Below are 11,323 nucleotides of genomic sequence, written 5' to 3'. Positions count from 1 at the left end.
GGGATTCACAGCCCAACCCCAGGGAGCCGCTACAGTGAGTGGCCTGCAAGATGGTCATCTGTGGCAGAGCATCTCCCCCGTGTGTCAAACTGCGGTCTTACCATTCACCTTCAGCACAGTCTCGGCTTCCTGGCTTGGTTCTGTATGCAGGAGTTAAATCTTGCAGGAGTTACCTTACATTTGGGAGCTGCGCTATATGGGAGTGTTGGTCCCAGCCTCGTGATTGGTTATAGATTCAGGAAGGATTCAGGAGAGGATAAAGACATCCTCACCCATCCAACTTCTAGGATACAACCTGGAAGACAGGAGAAGGAGACTGATGGAGAAGAAAGAGGATGAATAGTACCTTCCTTCTTGGCTACTCACAGCTTTGTCTGGTTTTCCCAAGTAAGCATTTCATTTCTTGCTAAGGAATAGGAAGGAAATTTTGCAAAGGAAAAGTAGAAAGACACGAAGCATCCTGAGATCTTGGACAATATTCCTTAGGCTCCTGAACAAGTATATGTATCAGTATTAAGTTTATTTTTAGAAGGTTTGATAAGCTGCAGGTGATCGAGTCTTCACCTCCTACAGAAATGAGCCTTTGGCAGAAGGATTGTTTTAGGATAAGTCCAGTAAATGCAGCCATGTCCAGCATCAGCATGTTTCCCTCTTATTTCAGCCTGGTTACCAGCACTTAGAAATCACTGAGTATCAAAATAAAGAGCTTAATTCTGCTACTGTTGGTGGCCATGTTTAGAGACAATGATCTGGATATTCTTCATGTCTCCCATCCCTCAGTGGTCATTTCTTTAAAGAGCTTTTGCTTCCTCATCCCTCACCCAATAAATGAGGTCTGAGATCCAGGCAGGATCTCAGTTGTGTGGCCTTTCTTGTTCTGCTCTCCTGCATCAGATCTCACCCCCAGGAATGCCCTCCAGGTTGCTTTTCCACACCAGTAAACATGTTGCACGGAACGGTTTTGAACAGGTATCTCCTCTTGCTAAACCTTTGTGCTCTGGGCTTACTTATAAAAGGAGCATGAGTGGCAGTTTCTTGATATGACACAGCTTAAAGCACGGCTCCCCTGTTTCTGGTGAGCAGAGCTGTTCCTGTACCTTCCCTCTGAAGAGTACAGAGACATCAGTCTGCCAAGCAGAGTCAGAGGGCTGTGACTAGGAAGTAACATCTCCTGATGTATCTTGATTTGTGCTGTGTTTGTAGTGTGTAACTTCTGAAGCTGGAAGAGGGCAAAAGCAGTTTGAAAGGACAGTGAAAAACCATCCAGAACTCTCTGTCTCAAATCTGATATATTAGAGCACTGATCCATGTCTCCATGTGGAGGATACGACCTCCCTCTGTAGCCAGGGGCAGAAGGTGTTTCAGTGGTGGTATCCTACCCTGACTGCAGCTGTGCATCAAGGTCCTCAGCTGCTGCAGCTCACAGCCAGATATGAAATGGCATCATTTGCAGAGCTACAGGATGGAAGCACTTTTGCTCTACCCCAGCCCCTCTAGCTGTCAGGAATGAATCAGCAAAGGCAGCAAGTGAGCCCAGAGAGACGGAGCCCTGCCTGGAGCCAAGTCTGACATCTTTTTTTCTTGCTGCAGGAAATTTCATTATGGCTATTTAAAACAGCAGCTGCAGTGCTACTGACCACAAAGGCACTGAACCATCCCTAGCTTTTTCTTGAGAACAGCAAGTCACAGCTACTAATTACGGGTGAGGAAAAAAAGGTTTTCGAGGAAGAATTGGTATAAGAATTAGGGGCTGAATACAAGGAATAATTTAATCTCAGGGATAGATGGGAAGTGTGATATATACTGTCATGTAGTAAAGGTCAGGTTGTGGGAATGTTTCTGTGGTGGTGATGGTGGAAGAGTTGTACAGGAGGCCTCTGTCTTAAATGGCTTTTCCAAATGTAGTTGTTGCATCTTTTTATCATAGTAAGCTTTCTGCAAGCAAGCAGTTTTTTGTTTATGCTGATTATAAACTCCCATCCTTACTCTGCAGTTTTCCTCTCAAGAAGGGTGTAGCATTGTGGCTTGGCTACAGAATGCAGAGACTTTCTTGAGTACTTGCTGACTCCCACAGGCACTATTGGGGAAAGAAGGAGGATTCTTGTCTTGTCAGGACGAGGGATGCTTTCTGCACCGGTGGGTGCTGGGAGCCTCCTATAGACACAGAGTATCCTCAGCACTCGCCACGGGAACTCTGCTCCCTCCAGCGGAAAGCTCGGTATGAAATCTGTTGCTATGTTACAAAGGAAAACCGTGCAAAACTGCAACTTTTACGCTGCGGTTAAGTCACTAGAGGGCAATCTCGCTCTCAAAAACGCACACCTCACACACAGGATCTTTCTTGCTCTCAAGAGTCGGGATCCTATTAGTTTTCATTGGACTGAAAAGCAAATGATCCCAATAAATCTAAATCCTCTTGCCAAAAAGGAGGAAAGGCAAGAGACTAAGGGAGGGACTTCTAGTAAATAGCAAGGTTCAGGTAGAAGAAAGTAAGTCCCTCAACTCTGGGAAGCACTCCAAGGGAGAGAATATGGATTTATTGCTTTCTGCAGCAGGAGATGGGCTGGCAGCAGTTCCCAGCAATTCAGGGACAACACCAACAGGCAGAGAGCAGGAGGGAGCTGGGAATGAGACAGCTACCACCCCATCTCTCTGTCCTTGTGGCTGTGCTATACACCTGCCGAGGAGCCAGCAACCGTGTCTTCAGCTCCCTGGCAACTCAGTCTTCCTCTTTCTTTCCTTTTCCAACCCCAGGAGATACATTCTCCAAGCACAGCTTTCTGATGCCATTCCTTCAGCTTGGGTGGTCAATTCTGACTCTGCATCACCTCTCCTTGGCATCGTAGGCACCACATGTGCGCAGTGCCCAGCACAGACCCTGTCCTCATGCTCCTCCTATGAGTAAAGTGACACTGAAGTCAGACTACCTTGCAAACTGTGTTCCTGGTGGAGCAGCCCTGCCCCTCTGAGCAAAACAAGGGCACAGAGAATTATAGATGACAAGCTAATGCTGCCTGCACAGGAGATGTTTCCCTCTCCACGAATGCTAGGGTTGCTTTTTTTTAAGGATAAACATTGCTTTTTCATAGAGTCATAGACTGGCCTGTGTTGGAAGGGACCTCAAAGGCCATCTAGTTCCAATGTCTTGCCATGGCCCGGGCTGTCACTCACCAGGTCAGGCTGCCCAGGACCCCATCCAGCCTGACCTTGAACACTGTTTTTCTCATGATGCAGGTGTTAGTCTGTGCTCCAGGCAATGCATTTTGGTCAGAGCTTGGTTTTGAAGGCAACTCCTGGGTGGGTGATGAGGAATGCACAAGTCCTACCAAGCACCAAGACTGCTGAGAGCGTGCAGGATATGCTTTCCACAGGAAAGATTCTCACAAATAAAAAATACAAGGAAACACACCTAAGAAAGAATTAATCAGTTTGAGAGGCTTTAGAGTGACTAGGAGAAAGAATGGCATCTTCTCCGGCTCTCCTGAATGATGATAATTACCATTTGCACAACTCTGGTGTGTGCCAGTTAAAGTTTGCTGGATTAAAATGCTAAATGTATTCGTTTTCCTTTTCTTAGAGAAGCTACTCTTGGACTTGGGCACCTGCACAGGTCAACAGCTCAAAGAAATGTACCTTTTTCTGCCAACAGGGCAGTGCTTTGCATACGGGTTCATCTGCAGCCTGATTCCTCTGCCAGCTGCCTCTGGCTCATCGCTTATTTGCTCTTGCCTTGCAGGGGAGAGGTTCCATTTGTACTGCAGCAAACCAGGCAGCCAAACCTCTTCTGCTGCAGCTTCAGGTAGCCTTAGACCCATGCTGCTTCTGCAGCAACAGCTGGGTCATATCCCCTGCAGTGCCAATGCTGCCACTGCAGTGCCAATATGGCACCGGCATGACTGGTAAGGATATGAAAAGACAATGCCAATCAGAAGACTATTTTTAAAAATATTTCTCACAAAAAGAATTTTTAAGGAAATGAACATGGATTTCTGTTGATCCCCTTTTAAACGGGTGAGAAAACTGGGTTAAGAGTGATCTCACCAGTCACTGAATCCCATCATCTGCTCTTTCTGATCCTTATCTGCAAATGAACCAAGAGCTGTTTCAGAGGCCTCCCAATACTCAGCCCCTGCTCCTTCAGCAGACAGACTGTCTCAGGCCTGCACAGATCATGGGGAGCTTTCTTGGAACCTTCAGCCCAAATTCATTCAGCACTGTGGTTTTGCACCAGCCAGGATTGTGGTTTTGCACCAATACAGACTCAAAATGCCATTCTACCTCCATAGAGTTTGCTGTCTGTACAACCATCAGAGGGATAATCATAACTTCCCTTGTTTTTAGCAAAGCATGACCAGATATGCCAAGTCCTGAGGTCCCTTTTTCTCTGCTAAAATTTGTGTTCCAGCCTTGCTGTGCTTCTTTTTCAAGTGTAGTTCACCTAAGCAGGAATAACTGGGGTGCTTTGCGGAGTTCCTTATGAGGTGTATTCAGCACCTCATGTAGTGGCACAGAATGTGCTACATGGGTTAGTACTGTGCTGAAGGGAACACCAAAGGGTCAAGTTCCCTTAAAGCATAACTGCAACTTCAAAGGAGGAGCAGCTATCGTCAATGATTTCCTTATTAAACCAGGTTAGGCTGGTTGAAAGGCAGGCCATGGTCCAGTTGTCTTTGAAGTGAACCAAATTCCCAAGGCTGTGAGCCAGCAGGTCCATCGTCTCTGCGAGCCCTGAGCTCTGGCCAGAATGGATCCATCTGTCCCAGCCTGTCCCTCTGTGTCCTCCCCAGCCCACGGCAGTCTCGGGGCTAAGCTTCTTCCCCACTTCTTCTCAATCCACTGGTGGACACCATCCCTCCTTGCAACACCCGTCTGGCTTCCTACGCTCAGGCTGAGGAGTTTGGCTGTTTTCTAGCTGTGTCATTAAAATACTGCAAGCTGAAGAGGCAAGAGATCAGTGACCAGAGCTAATGGCAGCAAAAAGGATTAAATGAACAATAGGTCTTGAGCGTAATTTATGAATGCCATTAGCCGCTGAGAGGGAATTACATTATGACTGCAGTTCTGAGGGGGAAGGGTGGTTCTTATCTGGCAGGAAGAAAAAAAAAGTGTCTGATTGCATTTGGATTAACAAACAATGGTAATATTAATCTATCTTGGCCTGTTACGCTTAGATTAGGTCTAATAAGAGCCGAACAAACAGACTGCATTTCCTGCATCTTGCCTTGGATGCCCGTGACCAGCGAGTGTTGTGTTGGTACCCTGGGGCTGCGGCCATGCTGCATGCACTGCCCTTGCCTTGCAGAGCATGGCTCTCCATCAAAACTCATGCAGAATGCAAAGTGTCCAATGCAGTGGTCCGCATTGATCGGGAGGACATCAGTTAGAGGAGTGTTTGGCTGGAGCCCCGCAGCCCAAGGATGGCACTGAGCTAACCACTCCCCGCTCTGAAATAGCATCTCCCTGCTTTGTTTCATAATCAATGCAGCATCTCGTTAAATCGCTTAGCTTGGCATCTGGGACCATTTGTCATCTTGTGATGTGAGGGATCCTAATCAGATTAAACCTGGGGATCATATTATGGAGAGAGGGATTAGATTGGAGAATAAAGCAAAAGCAATATTGCGTGGCAGTGCTGTTGCTTCTCCTTGGGGTGGAGGGGGTGTAGGAAGCCCTTGCGGGAGGGTTGATGTACTGGGGATTTGTTTCACCAGCCCCCAGCTCAGCTCTGAGCAGAAGAGCTTCAGCACTGCTGAAGGAAATGTAGCCCTACATGGGGTTGGCTCACTCTGCTTTTCTTCCCAAATGGGACTAGAAGTGGGGATTTGCCTTGGTTAGGAAAACCGAGGTGATGTAGGGGCTGCCAGGAACCAAAGCCATGCGTGCAGTGAAACAGTACTTCTGGGTGGGGTGGGGGATGCCCTGAGCACCAGTTGCTTAGTGCTGGAGCTAAAGCCAATTAGGGGGTAAAATCTGTACAGAGCACGGCTTTTTTTTCTCAGGGAAACTCCGGGTTCAGAGGAAGTGCAAGCATTCTCATAGTCACATGCATGCCCCATCACCACCAGTGAAATCAGTGGGAATCTATAAATACACTCACTTGCAAAAAGGGGCTAGGCTGACTCCTATCCCCAAAGAAGTAAACAGCTGTCAAAAACGCAGAGATAATGTGTACATAAATTTTTTACAACTGTACCTAAGACAATTGTAAGCTCTGTTCTCTCACTCCCTGTTACTTGTCCTGGAGATACACTTAATGAATAATATATCCTTTCATCAGCTTGATCCTCTGCTGAGATATGGTGCCGTCTTCCTTCCCCTTTGTCTGCTCTCCATTCCCGGGAGACTAGGTAGTCTAGGGCAGGAGCCTGGCATAGGAAGGATCTTCGTTTTCATTGTGCTTCCTGAAGCTCAACACAATACAAACCCATAGAATGACCTCAGAATAAGGGCAGGAGAGGGGCAGGGGCAGCAACCCTGCTCCTGCTGACTGAGCCTGCCTGGGTACAGCAATGTTCTGAGCCAGGGGAAAGCAACTCTGAGTCCTTGGGAGCTCCGTGACACCACATGCTCCCAGCAGCATTCCTGCTGATGAAGGAACAAAGGCATCCCAGGGCTTGCTACAGGTTTTAATGTGATCATATGCAATACGGATACGATACATAATGAACGAAGCAATCTGAAAACAGGCTGTATTTCCCTCACTCTCTGTGCACATACAGGCACTGTGTATTAGGAGCAAAGCCCAGGCTACCTTTGCTTGTGCTTGGTGCTGTCAGCGAGGCCGCAGACCCTATGAGCAGGGCAGGGCACGAGGTAGAGGAAGTCGACTCAACAGAAGGCCTCCTATTGCCTGCTGACTTTCTTAGACCACATAGCCTGCCCCATGGGCACTGTCCGTTCCTGCATTAAAGGCTCTTAAGGCATTGATCCTACTGTAGCCCCCAGCACCAAGAGGCCCTGGACTTTGTCACATTCCTGGATCGCAGCATGGTTGCTTTCATTTGCTAGGATTTAATGAGAGCAGAGATTTTCCAAGCAAAAGGAAGGACTGCATCTCTGGTTAGATTATTTGATGTCTGTCTTTTACTGAGGAAACCACAGCAGAGGCTACTCTTGGTGCTCTCAGACTGGATTTCTTTGAAACCTTACCGCACAATCAAAATAAGAAAACAGAAAATGATGCTTCAGTACATAGTCACTGTTTGCATCCCAAATCCATGCAATTTATGAAAAACATGCTAGCAACCAAAACTGGTGTCTGCTTACTGAGCTCTGCTTAACAGGTGGTTAGTAAACAGGAGGGCACCAGCAGCACTGGGACAGCTCTGACACCCAACTCCCCTTTAGCCTGTGCCCCGATCACTGCAGGCATGACTTTTGGAGGGACTGATCTGCTATCACAGAATAGCCCAGGTTGGAAGGGACCTCAAAGATCATGAAACTCCAACCCTCTTGCCACAGTGGGGCTGCCAGCCTCCATATCTAATACTAGACCAGGCTGCCCAGGGCCCCATCTCCAACCTGGCCTTGAACACCTCCAGGGATGGGGCATCCACAACCTCTCTGGGCAGCCTGTTCAAGCACCTCACCACTCTCATAGTAAAGAACTTCCCCCCTGACATCCAACCTAAATCTTCCCTCCCTCAACTTAAATCCATCTCCCCTTGTCCTGCCATTATCTGTCCTTTCATAGAGTTGACTCCCCTCCTTTAAGTAATGCCTGTGTTGAGCCTACAGGGAAATTTTGCACAGAGGTATATTCCTTTCTCTTTTCACACAGACACAAACCTGTTAGGAAAACTGATACGTGCCAGATTCTGGGGCTTAGTAGACAGAAACCCTAATGTTAGCTCAGCAACTTTTAATACTTAACATGGCTATGTGGGAACAGTAGGCTGGTTCTTACCTGTGTACATTGGACACAAATCGATCTAAAAATCACTCTGTAAGAAGCTGTCGTTATTGATTTTTTCTTTTTCCAGATGGCTTTTACAGGCTGGAAAAGCCCTGTAACAAAATCCTGATCAAATGGAATGTGAGTGCCAGAAACATACTTGAAATGTTTGGGGTATTAGAAACAAGCTCGCACAGCGGGAGAAGATAATCATAAAAAATCACCTCTTTTTCTTCCTTCCATTTCAAAGAATTACAGAATCATGAAGGTTGGAAAAGACCACTAAGATCGTCAAGTCCAACCATCAAATCACCCCCACCATGTCCACTCACCGTGTCCCTCAGTGCCACATCTACATGTTTTCTGACTACCTCCATGGACGGTGACCTCCCTGGGCAGCCTGTCCCACTGCCCCAAAAGCATTCCCAGCCCCTTTACTCCTTGGTTTCACTCAGTCAGGTAGGGCATAAACACACTGCAAGCTTCAGCCCACCTCTGAGAGCACTCACAAACTGGCTTGTGCTCAAGGTGGGCTCAGCAGAACATTCAAGGGGCTGCCCTTGCTGCTTGCTGGGCTTTGCTGACATAAGAAACTCATCTCTGAGCCTGCGGCTGCTCCGGACTGCGGAAAAGCTGCTGCTGCTGATCATGACACTGTGCTGCTCTCTCTGCTGTTATTTGATATTCTTAATGGATATGGGTTTCTATATTTGTCTGTTTGTTTGTTTATATCCTCCCTGGTGATTACAGATCCATCTCCTGTCAATTTGCAGGGCCCTGCCTGCACAATAGATAGCATTTCTTAGGCTTTGGATGTATGTAGGCTGCTCCAAAAGTAATGCCTCCTGTTTATTTCTATGGAAACTAGCTACAACAGATACAAAAAGCACAATAACAGTAGTTGATAGAGCAAATTCTCAGCTAAAAAACACTATTTTTCAGCATCGTCACCACCATTAGCTGTGCACTTTCACCTATGATAAACAAACAGAGGTGCCCCACTGCTGCTGTTGCCACTGCTGAAATGCACCGCCTCACTGTGCTGACATCCACTGTCTGGTCTTTGTTCAACGTTCAGCAAGTGTCAGTGACTGTCATCAGGGGCCATTTTTTCAGCAAAGAGGAATTCAGTGATGTCCCTTTGCTTCGTCCACACTTCCATGTCGGAGGCCATTTAGTCTGACTGCCCCACTGCTGCCATCTGTCACAAGGCAACAACATGAAAGTGAATACTGGCAGGAAGGTTAAACCTCTACTGCCATAACACTGATATCTGCTTCTGATGTCATGGGCCAAAATAATAAATTAGGAGGCATTACTTTCAGATGTGCCATTATGTTTCATTACTTTCTGGCTGTAAATGCAAGATCAAGACAAAGGGAACATCATCTCTGCTGCTGTCCTAACCTCTGTCGTCCTGTAACAGGGCAGGAGTGACTGGCTGGAGCCGTGGTGTTTCTGAGACAGACCAGAATTGTGCCACATGTGCATGTTTTTCTTCTCTAACCCAGACAGACAGCTGTAGTACTGGGCCTGCCCAGAGACACAGCAGCAGTGTCTGCTGCATCTGGGCACCCTGCTGTCCCTCACAAGGGTGATGGCTCCAGCAGCTCCAGCTCTGAGCAACCCTTCCAGGAAAGGCCCTCACTCCTTCCTGCTCCTTCCTCCTCCTCCTGCCCTCCCTGACATGGAAAGGTCTGGTGTCTGGGGAGGAGACCAGCTGCTCCTCCCTGCCGCTGCAGGCTGGTTCCCCACAGCCATGCATTTTAACCTAACACAAAGCTGCATGGTTGTTGCTGTTGTTTTTTTTTTCCTTTTGCCACCTGCTTTGATCCAAGCCTAATTTTTCCTCTGTGCTAGATGCGCCAAGGTGAACAGGCAGGCTCTCCCTATGCAACAAGCACACCCAGTGCCCCCTGTCCCTCTGCTGCCCATGCCCCTCCTTGGCCAAGAACACGGTGTACCTGCTGGGTGCTGCACCCCTCTGCTTTCTGCACTGTTCTCTTCCTCAACCCAGCACTGAAGCTCCGCTCCCTCCCCCCTCATTTAAATGAGCGTGTTAGATTTATTGGGCAATGGAAACTTTCCATTGCAAATGACTCGAATTACGTTGGAAACTGGAATATTTCTCAGCAGCCTTTCATGCAGCTCCCTCTTCTCTCCAGAACAGCTTCCAAACCCGCTGAGGAGTGTGGGGGAGCACATATTTTGCTGCCCTTTCCCAAGACCCCAGCACAGCCCACAGCTTGCAGCCCCCCTCTGCCAGTATGGGGTCTGGATGCAGCCAGGCACACAGCCCTTCATCACTCCTCCTCACGCCAGGTTTTTGTCTGGCCGATGAGGTGAGCTGGCTCTGTCTCATCAGCGAGTGCCTCCTTAATGCTGTAATCAGATCTGCCGGGTCTAAATTCCATCCTGTGCCCAGAGAGCAGCGCAGGAGGAACAGGGGTGCCCCAACCCAGAGGCTGTAGGGCAGTTTGGCACCGTGCTGCTGCCCTCCCAGCCCCGTACGGACCCTCCTGGCTTCAGCAGTCAGAGCACTTTGGGGTGATGCTGTCTGAAAGCTCATCCGTCTCAAAGAGTGTGCCTATAAATGGCATTATTTCAGAGCAGGGGAAAAGCAGTCACCCTTCTTCCACACATGGTGTTACTTAGGGCAGAGCAATTAACATTCAAACGCCATTTGCATCCCAATTAACCGCTGGGTGAGGGCAAGCCCTGTGGCAGCAGGTCAGACCAGCCCTGCCTCAGGGAGGTGTGAGGACTACCTGCTCCTATGCACTGCTTGCAGTGTGACCCCTTGGTGGCCCTGGGAGCATCGCCAGGGCTAGAATGGCAGCCAGGTGCCCATAGGAACCCTCCCGTACTCCACGGCACGGCCCTACAGCACGGTGCTTCCAGACGCAAGCTGCTGCAGAGGATGCTCATGGCCGGCAGCCGAGCCATCCCCAGGGAGCCCAGAGCACTTGGCCTCTCGCTGATTGACACAGTGACTCACATCACCCCATTTTTTTTCCCAAGAACAAGAGGCGTCGCCGAGGCTGAGTCACTCGGGCCCCAGCAGTTCTAATGCAAAGTGTGAGGAGCCATCTTGGCTCCGTCCCCAGTGGGAGCACAGCCGGCAGCCAAGGCTGGCGGGGTGGGACCAGCAGCAGTTCGATGCAGCATCAAGCTGGCACGCCGCCTGCTGCAGCACGGCCCCGGAGGCTTGCTGCTGGAGGAGAGAGATGGAGACGACCCCTCCATGCCCCCTGGGGGCTGGATTTCCACCACGACCAATGTGGAATGGGGAGGCTTCTAGATGAAGCGCCGCTTTGCTGCAGTTCTGCAGGGAGAAAGAGAGCAAGCTGCACCTTTTAGTTTCTCTCTCCCATCCCCATTGCATTTGCTGTGCTCCCCTCAGTCCGCATCTCAATCTCTTTCTGCTTC

The sequence above is a fragment of the Excalfactoria chinensis genome, chromosome 1 (assembly GCF_039878825.1).
Source record: "Excalfactoria chinensis isolate bCotChi1 chromosome 1, bCotChi1.hap2, whole genome shotgun sequence".
NCBI lineage: Eukaryota > Metazoa > Chordata > Aves > Galliformes > Phasianidae > Excalfactoria > Excalfactoria chinensis.
Note: the sequence above shows the minus strand (reverse complement) of the source record.